Source organism: Crocodylus porosus, unplaced genomic scaffold (genome assembly GCF_001723895.1).
Source record: "Crocodylus porosus isolate Cpor-Errol unplaced genomic scaffold, CroPor_comp1, whole genome shotgun sequence".
NCBI lineage: Eukaryota > Metazoa > Chordata > Crocodylia > Crocodylidae > Crocodylus > Crocodylus porosus.
In genome coordinates, this window is record NW_017728909.1 from 11,705,703 (window position 1) to 11,724,227 (window position 18,525).

The window sequence follows — 18,525 nt, forward strand, 5'->3', positions numbered from 1 at the left end:
AAGGCTATGAAGTAGTCTTTATCTTTACAGAGCTAAAACAGGCTCTCTTTAAAGCTATTCCAGTCTTAAGGCAAATTAATGTTTCAATGTCTGAGATTTTGCAAATCGTGTGTATTTAAGTTCCAGTTCAAGAGAGCACTTGGGAGTGTAGTTGCATGCTTTCCAGAATAGGGAGGCTTTGCTGACTCTTAACAAACGTATTTGTTATTTATCCCCAAATGTGACATTGCTGCTTTTGAAAATATTTGAGTGCATTTAGCAAATGTCTGTTTGCATAAGATTTCTTCAAGAACTGCACAGGTGAAAAAAGATTAATAGCTCCTTTAATGGCAGATGGTGCCTTTCGAGTCTTCCACTTCAGATCTATGTCCCTTAAATCCATAGTTATGTATGGAGTAGATTCTGGTGACTCCATCACTGCAGACTGTTGTGTATGTCCCTATAAAATAGCAATGGCCTTCACATTCATACGTATCTGTGCAGGCCAGAGAGTCTGACTTCATTGCAGGCTGAACTATACACTGAGAAGAGCCAACTTGTTACTGAAGTCCTTAAAACAAGGGAATAGAAAGCTCCATGCAGGTGTAAGACAAGAACTTTCTGCAGTCTGCAGTAATTGCTGAGGTCCTAAGGCAGCAATTCCCTTGCACAGCCGTGGATGGAGAGAGTAACTCCAGCTGATCAGGCTTACAAATAGATTGCCTGCACGTGGTGAGGTAGTGAGAATCTTATGAGAGGAAAACTGGATTTAGTGGTAAAGAGTCGGACACAGAGGTCAGGGAAACTGGATTCTGTTCCTGGGTCTGCTGCAGGCTTGATGTGGGGCTGTGGGCAAATTGCTTGGTTTTCTGGTACCTATTTTTCCATCTGTACAGCTCAGCTCTCAGGGGTAGCACACAACTCTTTGGCTCTTTAAAGAGCTCTTTGAGCACTTCCCAGGGCAAGCACTATAGAAGCTCCCAGTTTGCTGCTTTATCATGTGGGAAAGCGGTCAGAAATGTAGCTGTCATGCTTCTGATTTTTTTTAATGTTAGAAATGTAGGGTGTTGCTAACAGGTGATGGGCCAGCTACTAGGCACCACAAGAGCTAAGGTCTCGTCCACACACAGTGCAGTGCCTGTTGGATTACCAATGTGTTATAACCCGATTTCAGGCATATTCGCACTCAGGCCTGTTTCTGACTCAGTTCACGCGTGCACACTCATGTTCTAGATTAATGGGGTCTTTGTTTTCATTTACTGAACTAATTTGAACAACACACGCAGTCTTTTCTCAGTACATGAACTGTAGTGTAACTAAGGCAGGATGGCCGGGGTAGCAGCCCCACGTACCAACTTGCGTGTATAAGCTGTGGCAGCTGGAAGTCACCACGGCCCCTGTGCATCGCAGCTGCCCCGTGTTATGTCTCTGTGGCTAAAAACAAATGGCCGTTTCACCCCAGGACACAGAATTTTATCCTGGGATCTTACACGCTCATTGTCCCACTTTCAGAACCTGTAAAGTAACCAAATTGACATTTGGCCACCAGGTCAACCAAGGCTAATTCGAGGTAATTTCCATTCAAGTGTCATGTGTAAATGATTGTCCCAGCCTCTCTTGATTGGTTTTGATGAGTCAAAATCCAGGACAATCAGTCCCGAATTAAACCAGTCTGTTTTAAGCCTGAATGTGAATGCCTACAAATGGAGTTAATCGCTTCGTGTGTAGATAAAGCCATGTTTAAATCAGGGCAGGATTGTATACAGATATTTTTTTCCCCTGTTTAAATAGAAACCTGGTTCAATGTTGTCGAATCTTCTTTTACACAATGAAAGAAAAATGCATCAGTCTTCAACCAAAATATGAGCATCTAGACGGAACGTCGGACCAGTCCGACGACATAAATTTTAAAGCAATCCTCGCACACAAGTTTGTGGGTAGACAAGGCCCAGGAGAGTGCTGCCTGAGCTATTAATGGGGGAAGTGATTTTTCCTTAGACTGATTAAAATTCTTTGGGTTTTTTTTTTTGTTTGTTTGTTTTTTAAACACCTATTTAGCTTTTAATTAACTCTGAGGAGAAAGGAAGTTGGTTAAATATTCAGCACCTCCTCCCTTTCAATTAAGGTGTGAGAGCACAGAGGCCTGATGAGGCCTCTGGGAAACACTCTAGAAACAACAGTGCAGGCCAGACACTTGACAATCCAATGCATTTTTTACACAGGGAAAACAAATACAGGGCAAAACCTTTTTTAAAAAATCATTTAAAATTAAAACACAGTTGCGGCTCTCTTTTTACGGCAAGCAGCAGCAAAAAAAAAAAGGTCATATGCCCAATTATCTTTAAATAGCTGCTTTTGCAGGTGGTTTCCTTTAACTGGTCTCCCTCCCCGAATCCCAGACCCTTGCTTTTCATGGTGGCGCGGCATGGGAAGTTACCCAAAGGTCTTTCTGTTCTTGGGGGGAGGCGGGAGGGGAAGGTCACGGATGCTGGAAGAGCTCGTCTTTATGCTGCATACTCCTTTCTGCTCCCTGATTTAAATATTTTTGTCACAGCAAGGGCAGCAGCTTTAGATCACAAAATCTTTAAAGCTGAGCCTAGTAACCGGGAGAGAAATTTCCCTACTGCCACAGTGCTCCTGTGCTGGGAAGTCAGAGAACCAAGCTTTTTTTCTTTCCAACTCATCTGACTGCCACCCAGCTGTGATCCTTCTTCTGCATCCAGGAGACCACAAGACATCTAGCCGAGTGGGCCCTCGAGAGGGGGATTTACCTTCTTTGGACTAGGGTGGGACTGTCTTTATCAGCAGTATCTGTGGTCTGCTTTTAGGTTTCCCATCAAAACAGCGATTAAAGAAGCAGCTGAACTTTTGGAAAGAGGAGGGCCAAATAAGATGAACTGATTAAAATAAGAATAGTAATTGGTACAAATTTTGCAGCAATATATGTGTTCAGCTCTGCTGTGTCCCTTCACTTTTTTGAAACTATTCACACTCTTATTTAATGCATGTAAAAATGATTCCAGCAACTCTTTTGACGTCTAACAAAATCTTACTTGACATTGATTGTTTAATTTATTTTTCTCTTACCTTGAAAAGTATTTTTAAATCTATTGGGTTTTTTTTTTTTTTTGGTAAAACAATTTCTCTGAACAAATACAGGTTTAATATTTCACATGCTTTGAAAAGGTTTACAATCCTATTATATAAACTCGTTTTAAAAGGGAAATGCTGGCAATACTGGAACTGCAGCTATACAAATATATAGGCATAAATGAGCTTTTATATTGAATGCAGTAGTACAAGTGCCAAAATTGTAGACCTTGAATATGTTTCATGTCTGATTTTAAGGCATATTGGATGTAAGTGCGCACTGACTTCTGGAAGTAAAGGATAAGTGTTTTGCAGGAAATCTTCTGAACACAAGTAAGACCCTCCCCAATTCTGCTTTCACATTAGCTTATCATGATAACATATTCCCAGCTGTACAGTGATAGTGAAGGTTTTTTTTTAAATGGGTTGGCACCTCGTGTATTGTAGTGATTTATCTTCTGCTGTGCATCCTTACGTCCTACAGATAGTCTTTCACGGGGTTTTTGAGGATTCTGTCCTCCAAACACTCAAGCCTATGAATAACCTGACATTGCTCAAGCAAAACTATCCATATTAGCAGCCTTATTCATGTGCTTAAGTGTTTGTAGGATTGGACTGTTGGTTAATTGTTTGATTGATTGATTGAAGTGTTGGTAACAAACTGGTATCATCTCAAATGCTAGAGTTCAGTTCTGCTTCTTTTGTAATCAGCAGCAGAACTGTCACTAATTGCAGTGGGAGTACAATCCGGCAATACTTGTGTTTTGTAAAAAATGTCTTCCCCAAATTTCTGTCTCAAAACACTAATAGTTCATAGAAATCCAGGGTGAAAAGTTATGCCTTTAGTAGAGGATTCCATATTGCTATGATTGTAAACCAGCCTGGCATATAAATTGATTTTTCATTTTCAGTTTCAAGTTTAGGGAAAAAAAATATTTTCCCCTATAAACATGTTAATAACTGCAGGGAAAGACCTTTAACTCCATTGCCTTGATAAAATCTTACAGGAGAATCAAATAAGCAAGGAAATAACCCAAAGCATTGAATATTCAAAAATACTAAGATAAAACTATGTTGAAAAAATTCTGACTTCAAAGTCGTATTTCATACGCACAAAAATGCACAGGTCAAGACTGTCAGGGGACCCAATTATAGGTCAATTCTGCTTATAAGATGCATACAATTTTTATGGTTCTCTTGAAGGAAAATCGGTAGATTTATCATCAGAACAATAGAGTAATTAACACTTTAAACATCGGGTCTCATTATATGTTAATCCTGATTATTCTTTACCTGGCCTAAATAATCTGTGAGATCTGTATATTTTAAAAGAAAGCTGTAGGAAGTAATGTGAACACATCTAGAAATATACTTAAATCTGTCATCTAAAATGTCTTGATTTATTTTGAATTTCTTGCAAAAAGTACCACCAATCTGTCTTTGACTTCCCCAGAGTTACTTCAGATTGACAATGATCTAACTGGAAGTAGAATTTGATCTCCACACGTCCCTTATCAAGATACGTTCAGATTTGCCATATAAACAAAATCTTTCATTGGAAAAAACAGCTTGTCATTAATTACATCAATGTAAAACTAGTGAAATTCTGTGGACCTCAGCGGAGTTACTTAGAATTGCTTCTGGGAATAATTTGAGATTTGAATCTAGTCCAATAATGAGACATGCAGTATTATTTTCCATTCCTAGAAAGGGTTTTAAATGTTTACCTTGGTTAAAATATTGATGAATTCTAGCCCACGTGCACAAAAATGGAGAATCTGGTTAAACATGATTCTTATTAAAAATGCCCAAAAGAGACAAAAGCTGACTGTGGAAAAAAACAAGTAAGATGATAGGCATACTCTTAAGAAGTCAATACTTTATGGGTCAAATTCCAGTTGGCACTCTGTAACGTGCATAATGTGTCTGTCTGCCTACGAACTTTGCTCAGTTGAGAGCATTAGTCCAGCAGGCTTTTTACATTAAGCTCCATCCAAGACTCATTAGCAACGCGTAAGCTAGAGAAATAATTGACATGAGGTTAAGGAACTGGTCAAGACTTCAGCTGTATCTAGATTCGGTAACTACCTTTGTTCCCAACCTGCTGCGTGATCTTAGGCAATTCGCTTCAACTTCCCTTGCCTCTGTCCCCCATCTGTAAAATGACGATAATGCTTCTCCCCTCCTTTCATTGTGTTGTCTATTGGGACGTTAAGCTCTTCACAGCAGCCACTGTCGTTGTGTGTAGCATAATGGAGCTCCCGTCTCGCTTGGGACCTTTGCATTAGAGGAGTGCTCATACACATAATAAATAACAGCAGTAATCAACAGAAAGTTGTCATGTCTTGGATAATCATCAGAAAGTGGTCATGTCTTGGATTACACAGTACTCTACTATTGTAGATGTGCAAAACCGTACTGTTGATTAATTTTTTTAAGGGCAACTCTTACAGGAGTTTTATGGATTGTGTCTGTGCGCTGCATTTGTGCAGGTTAGGCTAAACTCCCAAATTCCTATTTCGCCATGCCCTGGGCTTAGCATCCAGTGTCATAGATGTGTATAAAGCTATCCCCAGGTGGAGTGTCTGAGCTTAGTCTTGCTGTTGTCCTAGTCAGGAATTTGGAGAGGAGAGTCTAGCTCCATCCTCGCCTGCCTCCGAGGATGCTGTAGCTGCTCCTGTCCGATTGACTGTGCCTTTCTATGTTTCCTGTACAGTAGATGTTCCAGATTAGACTCTGTGTATTTAAGAGTGACAGAACTTGGGTGGCCATCCTTTGCATTGTATTTTGCGCTGGTTTTATTGGTGCATCCAAACATTGCTGCGCGAGATTTTTTCAGGTTGAAATACTGTTCTGGTCAACATGAATGTATCATCTAGGGCTGGCTGAGTGCGAGAGGTGCTTTGCAAACATCTCTGTGGAGAACTGTCAATCACTTGCTCTGCAGTATGCTCCCTTCAGTTCTGGATACCTCTTAAGCAGAGATTGCTAATTATCCCACATCTTTTACCAGGTGGACTGAAGCCCATTAGGTTCTAACTTCAGCCTATCAAACTCATATTTGGAGACTGCTAATGATCCAACATCTTTTATGATGTGGACAGATATCTGTTATATTCAAAGCTCAGCCCTTCAAACAGCTTTTATTTGCAATATAATGCAAGCCAGATTTCAGTCCAGCCTCAAGAGGAAGACACTAACATCTCGATATCATCTGAGCTTTTATCTGTCTGTGTAACTAGTCTTCTGAAAGTAATTTTAAACTACTAATTGTCTTTGCACAGAATTAAAAAGAATGCTTAAAATGAGTCTCACATTTTAATTGTTTAAACTCGTACTAATCTGCATAAGTGTAATATTTTAAAAGTGCAGATCCCCATAAGTTATGATAACTGTCTGGCATTTTCAAATAGATTCGAAGTAGGCAAACATCAGGAGTCCCACATCCCATAATAAATGCCTGTGCTCCTGCAGCTGGATCTCTGAGAGCAGATCCACCGCAGTATTGGAGCCTCACATGCCACAGCGATGATCACAGTCTGGAATGTCGTAATTACAAAATTAAAATCAGAGCCTTAAATCCAAAATTAAGGGCCTAGGAGTGGGATTTTTCTAATGCACCTTAGTGACTAGGACAAAAGTCTCACTGAGCTGAAGCTGATTTCATTGGGATGCATAGTTCTCGGTCACTTTGATGCAGGTCATCTCAAGGGACTTCTGCTTCTAGGTGACTTTGGTGCTTTTGAAAATCCTGCCCTTTGTTATGAAAATATCGACTGCTATGTACAGACATAAAATCAAATATTAAAATAGGTTAAGAGCATGTAGAATAATAGTCAGTAAGGACAGGTCAAATCTTCTAGCACATATTGTTAGAAACACAGGCACCTCTGTGCCTGTCTTGTTGGTCTCCGTTATGATGACTCAGTTTAAGTCTTCAGAATTAATTATTCTGCTTTCCTTGTTACTTCACATTTATACGAATTAAATATATATATTTGTAGGACACCACAAGTACAGGAATTTAGGGATGTTAAGTTGCACTGACTTTCAAAGAGGCATCTAGGGGCCGGATTTTTAAAGCTACTTAGGCCCCTAAAGATGCCAAAGGGCACTTAGATCAGTTGTTCTCAACCTGTTTGGAGTGAAAGCACTCCTTGTTTGACTCATGGCACTCCTCAGAAAATGCCAGCTCTTCACTCTCACTCATTTTTTGACTACAGAAAAATATTAGAGCAATTCTTCTGTTGTAACAAACTCATAAAAACCACAACAGGTCAGAATGGATTTAAAATTATGGATTCCTATTTGGAATCTCTAGGTTAATCTTGTGAATTGTGTTTGCATGCCTAACTGTGCTAACATTGCATGGCATCCTGCCGCACATTTGAAAGGATCTGAAGATGCCCCGGGTTGCTGTGGCATCCCTGGTTGAGAATCGCTGACCCATAAGCACTTTTGAAAATCGTATTAAGTGCCTGTTTCCCTGAAAATAGCACAAGGTGGTCATCTAAGCACCTAATGATGCAAAGAGTTCTAAAAATCTGTTCCCAAGTGCTGAAATCTGTAAGGAAGTCAGGACCTTAAATCACTTAGGGTACGTGCAGATGTTACTCTTAGATTGACCTAACTAGGGTTAGGTCTACTGAAATGCCAAACTGTACATGTGTTTGGGGAGGTTAGACTGGGCAAAAAACGGCATGGCAATCTAACTTAGGAGGTGCACTAAGTTAGAGCAGGCCTGGGGTAGCCTGATCTACCCAATGTGTACATGTCTGGAGAGCAGCCCTGGGGCTGGGAAAGCCTAGCTACCCGCCCCAGCCCTGGAGCTGTGTTTTTCCAACCCCCACCCCCACTGGGCTATTTTTACTCTCCCCCTTGCAGACTCACGAGCCCCCCACAACCCAAACAACCTTTCCTGTGGACTCACTAGACCTCCCCGATCCCTTCTGCTCTTCCCCCCACCCCAACTGACTTAGATCACGTTCCCAGCGCAGCTCCCAGAACTGGCAAATGTTGGTACAAATGGGACCCAATCTATGACTACATGGCTTAAAGTAAGATCAGATAATAAAGTCAGATCGTAGGTCGAGCACCAGGAATATCTGCACATGTCCTTACATGCTTTTCAAAGGTTTGTTCATCACTTAATTTTATGAGCACAGGACTATGAGCTGCTCCAAGCCCACCCAAATGGTGAGACTTAACTGGATAAGGGCCACAATACTTCAGAAGCAGAGGGTTTGGGACTGTGACTAAAGTTAAGCCCAGCTCTTCACTCAGCAGTCTTAAAAACCAGGCTTCTACAATGTCAAATAATACTGCTACGCAACATAACGAGGGGTATGCTCCTAGGAGATCAACTGTGAAGAAAGCAGTCATTTCATTGATATAACAAGAGTATTCTAAATAATTCAGATTTGTGGGAGCCCTCAAAATGGGCCAAATCCTATCAAATTATGAAGGAGGATACAGATCCTTCCATGAAGAGTGTGCAAGCTGAAGCCCAGCAATTAGCAAACCTAGTGCTAATTTAACACCCTACTAGCAAAATTCAGAAATAGTATTTACCTGTTATAGTCCCATATTCATTTTGTTAAAAGAATTAATTGAAATGAAAGTATCCTAAATCCCCATTAATCTCTCTGAAAAACAAAAGCTTCTTATTATACAACAAAATTAAGGGATTGATGCTTATACCTGCCTGTTAACAAATTCCCAGCAGAAAATCTCCCTCGGAGCCCACCACCCCACAAGCTTCACTTAGACCTCGCCTGCTCAAATATATCAGCATCATTTTATGGGAGTGGTTTTGGATTGTAATGCCATGGCAAGCAAAAAGAGAGCTTCGAAAGGGATTTTGATGACAGAGGTTTAACCTGGAAGTCCAGCCAAAAGAAGCAAGAAGGGCTTCCATCCATTGAGATGGCTCAGAGCTTGCCTCTCTGATGAGATGAATAAATCCCACGAAGGACATGAGGGTTTGGTTTGGGGATGGGAAAAGGCTGATTTATTTGTTTTGGGGGGTTTTAATGTGTGCACTTCTTGTGGGCATCCCTGGATTTAGCGAGGCTTTCAGAAGAACAGGAATGAAGACTAAGTAACGGCTCAGCAGTCTGCAGCTTGGAGGGCACCCTGTTCCAGCTCCACACAGTGGAAGGAGGCAGGGAGATATTTAGGAGGGGACAGACAGAGGCCCTGAGGCTGGCCGCAGCGGCAGAGCAAGGCCGATGAACTAAAGTTGAAGATGTTTAGTTGCGAAAGGATCAGAATTTTGCAGGGCCTTGAAGAAGAGGACAACACTTTTAAATATGATTGCGTGGAAAACCGTGGAGACCAACATAGCTATGCGAAGTGGCCTGGGCTCCAATTCAAAAACAGAAAGTAATTCTAGTAACCACCTCTTGCATGGGCCCTAGATCTATTAGGTGGTTTTTAAGGTGTTTAAGAGAGGAAAAATTGTTTCTTTGATATGTATTAGAGGAAAAAACATCAGTTGTTAGACATAGCTTTTGGGGTGCAGGGCAAGAGAGGGAAATATGCCTGTAAATCAGTAACAGTAGTCCCATGCCCTGCGTAACCACCATACCCCACCTCTGGGTAAGGGAGAGTAGAGATACCGTATGTCAACCCCCGTGCCTCTGCTCACTCAGGCTCTTCAGAAAACAGATTCAAAGCAGCATGTACTGCTACATTAGGAACTACGGTATACCAGACAACACAGCAATACATTTTACTTATTTAAAAAGTTTCTCTAAGCAATGAAGTGTCCTGGAGAGCATTTCTGAAGCCTAGAACATCTGTGCAGAAAGCAAGATGATAATTAAGGTCCAAGGACCTTTCTACCATACAGCTTCAGAAATCTAGTGATGATGCTGTGGGCCATATTGTACTATCTTTGTACAAGGAAAACTCCCCTGGACATCAGTGGGAGCTTGTCCTGCTTGAAGATTACAAAGAGTGAGCTCTAAATGTTGTGGTGAAACCTTTTTTCCAGACCATCAGAGAAGATGCAGAGTAAAAGCAACATCCGATAAAATGCAACTTTTGCAAATCAACAACTTGTTTTTCCTTTCTTCATTAAGGCGAACACACGCAAGAAACCAATTCACCTCATTCACTGAAGAAGGATGTAGAAAACATGGGGAAAGGTAAAAAAAAATAGCTTTGATCGTATAAACCTGCTCTTTGTTTTAATAGAATATAAGGATAATAGGGGGCATTTTTGTTCTGCACCATATTTTAAGCTTGACAAGTAACATATGAATAATATATGGACCTTTGGGTGGATATAATTGAGATTAATGCATATATATCAATCAATACATGACACTGTAATATAATACTTTAAAATAATATATTACATTGATTTATATTCATGGATTTCTGCATAAAATCTATTCTAGGTCTATGCAACACTTTTTTTTTTTAACTGCTAAAATATTTTGTCTTATAGTAATGAATTGCCCCATATAATAGTTCTCTCAAGAATTATTTATACAGTTTATCAGAACTGCTCTTCTTTTCTCTTTATTAGAAGAACTCCAGAAGGTTTTGTTTGAGCAAATAGACTTACGGAGGAGATTAGAACAGGAATTCCAGGTGTTGAAAGGAAACGCTTCTTTCCCAGTATTCAGTAAGACATGTTTCTGTATTTTCATTGTTGCTTGCAAAATGTCACTGTCTTTTATTGTGAGCTTATAACATGATGGGTGAATCACGTTTATGAGTGTTTGTGATCCTGGAGCGCTGGGCTTGGCCGTTCTGAAGAAATCACTGAGATTTCTACCATTTGCTTTCAGGGCCTGCAGAGGCAGGACATTGAGGTGTACACTTGAATCTGGATTTTATATAGTATTACTATTATATAGTATTTAAAAAGACAGTCTCAAACACCGTTTGCAACTCTCTCCCTACCTGTTGAAAACACAGGGCATCCACGGTTCGGATGTGAGCACTGGGCTCCAGCCTGTCCCACCAGTGTATTGTGATCCAAAAGTCAGCATAAGCAACCACGTATCATTGTAGGCAGACTTATGCCATAGATACTCAGGCTGAGAAGGTTTTGGGAGATGTGAGTAAGGGTTCCTTCTTTGCCCAGCTTTGGTGTCAGTCCTTTGGAAACCTCTGCAGCCAGTTTGACTTGGAACAACCTGAAGCTCACTCTAAATGATACTGGCAGGGGCCGGTCTACTATACATATAAGAGCACTATGGTCATGTCTGCACTTTCCCTGGGGCGGTGGACTCTGTTCTTTGACTGTTGATGATAACTTGGGCCAGGAGGAAGTGATGGAATATGCCATGTTGATGAAAGATGGTGAGGAACTCGCTGAGACTGTTAGCATGTGGAATGGCCTCCTGCAGGGCGTGGTGACACACTCACTGCCTTTCAAACCAGCATTGGAAAATACTTGCAAGGAACAGCCTGGCCAGGGATGATGCCAGAGATGCAATGTGGCCGGTGGATTTGTCATGCATGTGATTCAGTAAAGCTAGAAGGACCAAGCTGCTGCTGACAGTGCTGCACAATGCAGTGCTCAACACTGCAGCGGTGCTCCTCCCACGTACAGCCTATTGTGTGGCAGAGACATTATGGTCGGGCAGCTCTCTGAGCAGGCAGCCGGCCGTGGCCATGTGCGTCTCTGAGGAATGACAGGTCCGGGATGCAATGTGGCCTCTACAGGAAAAAAAAAAATAGAATGACTCATACCCTTACCTGCTCCTTCATGATGTCAGGAGGTGGCCTTCAAGGTGGGTTGGGATTTTGCTGTTTTTCAAAGACTGTTTCTGTTTGGGATTTTTTTTTTTTTAATTTGGTACCAGGTCATCTGTAGTCTCCTTTTGCCCTTGGTCTGTATAGAGAGAGAATCATTGGGCTTTTGCCTGCACAACAGGCTGGAAACAAAAACCGGAAACCTTTCCCCATCCAGTTGTCAGACTGTTTAAAACACGTCGGCCTTCTGTTACCTCTTACCTGATGGAAAGCACTGACAGCCCCTTGGGCAAACTGCTTTTGGTGCCCACGATTCAGACCTTCAAACTTCAGCAGTTCGGTGTCATTCCAGCAAGGGCAAGACTCATTTTACCTGGTACTCCCAAGGTTAAATAAAGGAGAAAAAAATGTTGTGACACTTTGTACCTTAATTGAAGTCGTGGCGGGGAGGAGCCCAAACAGTATATTCGTGCTCATAAAGATCAATTGTAGCTTTCCCCCTTAAAGACGGGAAGAATTTGAGAAAGCTCAGAAAAGCCAAGGCAGATCTTCAAGTACACCTCCATCTATAGGCCAACTACAAATACATTTACATAAATTAAGGGGAAAATAAAAGCCAGAGGTTATGTGGAATATTTATGAGAGAAGAGTAACCCAATATTCAGTATAAATTCAGTGACTGCTTGGGTTTAGGAGCCAGGTCATCATAAAATAAATGTTGGGAGCTACACAAATGATATGCACGGTATCATAAAAAGGGCATCTTGGAATCTTGCCATTCGGGTCACTCATTTATCGTTTCGTTCTAAAGTAAAATTAATGCCCCATCATTGCCATGTAAATAAACGCTGCAATTAAACCACATGAAATCCAATTCAAATGAAAGAAAAGAATGCGTGCTGCTGACCAAGGAAGTGGCAAACACATACATCAGCTTGAAAAATAGGTGGTTTTAATGTACCACAAAGTAGTGGTCAATTTTACTCTAGGTTAAAATAGAAAAACAACTAGTGTGCGATAAACAACAAATGCAGCTGACCGTAAAACCCATTTGCAGATTTAGATTTACCAAAAAACCCTACCATATATAGCCAGGATGAGAAACTGAGCGTTTATAAACCAAACAGGTGGAACACAGGCTAAATGTCGTCCCTCTTCCGCCGAGAGAAAAAAGCGCTGCTGTCCGCAGAAGGAGCTGCTCCTTTAAGTCAGGGTCCAGAAACCTGCAAGTCTGGGCTTCGCTCCTTGTTGAGATCTTGTAATGGAGTTGTCCCATTAAGGGCCAGGAAGATAAATCCCCAGGATCTTCTTAAAAAGAAGTTAAAAGGGCTTGGAGTCGAAGGTACCAAAAACGAGTTATACGAGGAAAATAGATTTAATTCGTCTATTAAACTGGATGGACGACATTGAGGCAGCCTGAAAGAAAGAGCCTGGAGGTAGAAAACCGTCCTGACTCACGGCGTGACCTGGAGAAATTCAACCGAAGATAGAACGGGTCTTGGGCGCTGACCTCCCCAGGCCTGGCCGGGGTGGAGGCACGCTGTTGGAGTAGTTCTGGGCTGTCTTGCCCTTCTTGCAGAGTTGGTGCTACGTTTTCTGTCCATCACCTGTGAATAAGTAGGAGCCCTTGTTTCCAACCGGATTGCTCAGCACCTCCACAATCAGACAGATTAAAAACAGAGGGAAGGATTCACCTCCCTCCTTAGCAGTAAACCAACACCTGTCCCCGCAAGGCAGACCTGCCTCTAGGAAATGCTGCTAGCAAACCTGCTAGAGTTAGCTCCCACAGCTTAGTCTGTCAGGCCCTCAGGGCAAGACCTGTGTCCTTCATGTCTACGCAGCACTGAGCACATTGTGAACACTAAATGAGTAGCCTAGCCGCTGCCGCATGCAGCAGTCCCACAATGTCCTGTGTTTCTCCCTTTTTTAAAATGTCTTTTGGATCACATACTCAGCTGCTATAAATGAAAAATGTTTAACAAGAACTGTCCGTATTCGCAAGCTCTTTTAACGGCGCGATGATGATTGCTTCGTTGGGGCCATACCGCCTGATGTTTTGGCTCAGGATGGTGAATAACAACAACAGCAACAATAATGATGATGATGAAGATGATTATAATAGTCCTGAGTCTCTATTCCTTGCACTGTTTTATTATCTGTGTATTGCTATAGCACCCATGGCCTCCAGACATAATGTCTGCCTATGTGAGGAACCTATCCAGAGGAAATGCATGTCCACTCGATAATAGTATTTTGCTCCCTCTTTATAAGCATGCCAGAAACAAGAGAGACATCTTTGCAGGAATTGTACAAGTGTCTCACGTTTGTTTGCTGCTCTTTCTTGCTGGAACAGATTAGAATTTTGCAAATGCCAACTTAAAATCGGAGAAATTAGAGTTGAAGCACAACTATGTGGTCATCTCATCCATTTTCTGTGGTAGTGCGGGATTGTTTTTTACAGTGTATCCCCCAGGCCTTTGGTCTCATCTGGTTCAATTCCCAGTGACTTGGTGTAATGGAGTTCTGGTTACTTCCCTAGGAGAGACTGCTCCACATTGCAACAAACTTCACTCTCAGGGCATTTTTTCTGATGTTCAGATCAAATTCACCTAAGTTTAATTTTAAATGTCATATTATCACTCATCTATATACTTCCTCAAGTCATTTTGTAGTTCCTCTGCCCCCTTGCTGTTCCTCCTCATCAGATGTTCATAGACTGTAATCTGTCCATGCATTTTAGACACTGACATGACCTTCATTGTTGTAGTATCTGAGCAAACACCTTGTGAGACAGAACAGTCCTAGAGAGATGGTCACATAAGACACAAAAAGACTAAGAGCCTGATCTGAAGGTGTATTTGAGACAGAGTTTAAGGGCACCTATACACATGCAGTGAGGCTGCTCCAATGTGCTGTAATTACAACACGTCAGAGAAGATTCAATTAATCGAGTCCGCTGAAGCATGGTAATTACCACACTCTGAAAAATTCCCCACATTGAAAAATGATGGCGGGGGCACTTTAACTAAAGATCGTGTGATAAGTTTTAGGTCAAGTGCCTCCGCTGCCATTTTTCAGCACAGGGATGCTGATACATGTGACGCTCTGGGCACTTTAATTAGAGCAGTTGTTCGAGCCACTTTAATTAAAGCTCCCCCCACCCCTCCCAGAGCATATGTATAAACAACCCAAGTACCTAAGTCCAAGTGGGTGATCCACAAAGTCCCTAACTATTGCTTATGTACTTGACAGGCCACAGGCACTTAAGTTTTGATGAAAACCTACTTAGACAGCTAACTCTCAGCACGATGAGAAGAGCTGCCCTCTTGGCTGAGACTAAGACTTAGGTGCTCAAGCCCTGCTTAAGGTCATCTGGGATTTACTGGGTAGGCAGCACTCCACCAAAGCCCCCTGACAAGTCTGAGTAGGCAGGTTTGCCGGGCACACAGCCAGCATGTGCTGACAGCATTGAGTGCAGTGCTCACAATTGCTTTCATTGGAAACTAGTGGTGATGTAACTTTTTCACATTATAGCCTAGTGACTAGAGCCAAGATGGCAGTATTTCTGAACGTGACTGTAAGGCACCTATGTGTGTTTTCAGTTCAGTCAGTGGGCATACACTGGTATAAATAAGAGCCAATTTTTTGCTCCTATAGGGCACATCTACATGTTCATTAACACGCTTTAGTTAAGGCACATTAAATCTAGTACCTCCATTGTGAGTGACTAGGAAAATGTGCGTTAGTCTGTCTTAATGTGCACTAACTAAAGAGCATAGTTTTTAAGTGACACAATGAGCATTAGCCTATTTTTGTGCATGTGAACTACAAAGCACAGGTTTTTAGTGACGCTTTAATGCATATTACAATAGGCTAATGCGCATTAAAGCACACATGTAGATGCACCCATAGAGATTTTGTTCTTCTCCCTGTGGTCCAAGGAAGTTTTGCCTGAGCAACAACTACAGTCTCTGGCCCACTGAGAGAACCACACAGGATGTCTGATAAATGTTAGACTTCCAAATGTAGCTGCCTAAATTTGAAAACCCAATCGTGTGTGAAACACCTGCACCTGATCTATCCTAAACTTTTTTTTCTGTGGTCCACAGTGTTCAGTCCCAGACAGGCAGCTTTCAGCAAGAGGACCCTCGGTGGGAGAGAGTGTTGTGAATGAATTATTACAGTGTTCCTCAAACTCTTTAGCGGTAGTTTTACTGTATTCATACTAACTTCTGTTGTGCAGGTTGACATCTTAATTAATGCACCCGTATTTTTCCCTTCAATCCACACAGATAATTTTCAAGATCAGATGAAACGGGAGCTGGCGTACAGAGAAGAAATGGTACAGCAGTTACAAATTGTAAGTTGTTCTCCTCCACTAAAATCAGTAAAGAACTATCCTTTTCTTCTGCTTCTCTCCATTGATAAATTTTTCCACTTTTGTTTCTGAAACTGTGTAGATGTACAATTATTGAGCCTGTACATAGCAAGATTTGAGAGTGCAGTTTTCTCAGCTGGTTTAAAGTCTAATTACCAGGAGATTTACTTGCTTACAGTAATCAGATGTGTCTTCACGTTTCTACTAAATGGAACTACTTTCCATGCATTGACTCCACAAAGAGAGGTACACCTCTGATGAGAGGCAGGCAAGCTTGCCTATGCAGTGACCATTAAAGAGTTAAATATCTTGCGCAGTTTGCTAAAGATGCATCCCCTAGCATTAGTGCCTAAAGGATGAAATTCACACCTTTACCAAAAGGTCACTGCATAGCCCAGATCTAATAGGTGTCTACACCCTTTGGTGGCTCTGTGCATAATCGTTCTGAAAAAAAGTTGATTTACGCAACAAAAAGGTTCAGATTTACAAAGCACAGCAACTATTTGTACCTACAGATGCTACATTTCTCATGTGTACGTGTAACATGAAAAAGGACTTTGTGTGCGTGCGTGCACACACACACACACACACAGAGGTGATTGTACATACGGGGGGGGTCTACTTTCTCATGCTCTTGAGGCCGTGCGGCTTCTTCCATTTAATAGATTTCATAGATCTTTAGGGTTGGAAAGTACCTCAGTAGATCATGGAGTCCAACCCCCTGCCCTGGGCAGGAAAGAGCGCTGGGGTCAGATGACCCCAGCCAGGTGTCAACATCTAATGTTAGACAGGAGCAACGGTCTCAAGTTGCAGGAAGAGAAGTTTAGGTTAGATATGAGGGAAAACTTTCTCACCAGGATGGTACTAAAGCACTGGAACGGGTTACCCAGAGAGGCGGTGCAATCTCCATCCTTGGAGGTTTTGAAGACCCAATTGGACAAAGCCTTGGCTGGGATGATCTAGTCGGGGCTGGTCCTGCCTTGAGCAGGGGTTGGACTAGATGTGACCTCCTGTGGTCCTTTCCAACCCTCTTTTCCTATGATTCTATGAAGAATGCATGTCCAATGTTGTGAGTGGTTTAGTAGCAGTAGGATCATGTCTCCAGCCAGGCAAATGCTTAGATAAGGGCTTTTAACTGTCAGCATCTAACTACCCTCATCCACTTCACCAGGCTTTCTTGTGTGAGTAAAATCTAAGCATGTGGGTAAGAGTTTTGCAGGACTGGAGCCCATACAGCCTGAATGCTATGTCATATTGTGTTCACTGCACGGATATGGTTTCACCCTCTCCTAACCAGAGAATGAATGGATTTCCTCTCTAATGCATCAGGCTGCAGATCTGAGCTAATATTTTAAACCAAATCTCCCAGATCTCCATTCTAGGGATAGTTTCTCTTATTTATTGGGAACAGGAAAAGATCGCAGGGTTCAGGGAGTTGCTTTTTTATAGAAAAAGAGGGCTGGAAGACAACTCAGGAGTTAAGTGTTTGCATAAACTGCTCTTAATATTTTACAGCCTCACTAAGTAATCTGTTCCAATACTTAACCACCCTCAGAGTTAGAAAGCTCCTTCTACTATCCTGTCTAAATTTCTCTTGTTGCAATTTAAAACAGCTACTTTTCATCTTGTCACCTATGGTCATAGTGAACAGACTATCACCATCCTCTTTGTAGAACTGCAGCAGCAGCTGTGTCAGCTCTCTCTTCTCTGTGACCCCTTTACATTTTATTATTTTTAATGGAAGTTTTGTCATAACCTCAAGAAGATAAGGTATCTCGGGCCCAAGCTGGCTTAATCTGAGTAGCTCTAGTGGCATCAGTGAGGCTTCACAAATACAACTCAGGACAGAAAAATAGTTCCTCTTGAAGTATTAGCCACACATATTACAGCCAAGTGCTACTGAACATATTTAAATTCAGTGCAAAGAACTTCATAAATGTTTTGGTTGAAATTTAAACGGAAAGTCAGAACTTTGGATGTTACTGTTCCCATAGCAACGCCAGTGTTTTACATAGAATGGTTATGTTTGCTATTATGCTTCCGTGGCCGAATATCTTTATAACATGATAATTCCTTATCTTCAGTGCAGTTATACTAAGGATGACTATGGCCCATTGGCGTCATATATATATATATATATATATATGCATGCATGTATATATATGTATGTATTTTATGTGTATATATACACATAAAAGAATTGTGAACATAACTCCAATTATATATATATATATATATGTAGTGGTTATGTTCACAATTCTTTTTTGAATAGTCTTTTTTCATCTAATTATAGCATCTCATTAGGGTAGTTACTGAGTTTCCTTTTTTATGTTAATTTATGAAGAGGAGATTATGAAAGAAAA

General features: G+C 41.5%; 1 long non-coding RNA gene across 1 annotated transcript in view; it reads left to right on the top strand.

Annotated features, from left to right (window-relative positions):
- The window catches only part of LOC109308188, a 33,719-nt gene that overhangs the window by 4,093 nt on the left and 11,101 nt on the right, over positions 1-18,525 (top strand). Inside the window, exons 3-5 of the long non-coding RNA XR_002100521.1 lie at positions 10,155-10,220; positions 10,607-10,705; positions 16,077-16,144. This is a non-coding gene — a long non-coding RNA (uncharacterized LOC109308188). The remainder of the gene's footprint in view (positions 1-10,154; positions 10,221-10,606; positions 10,706-16,076; positions 16,145-18,525) is intronic.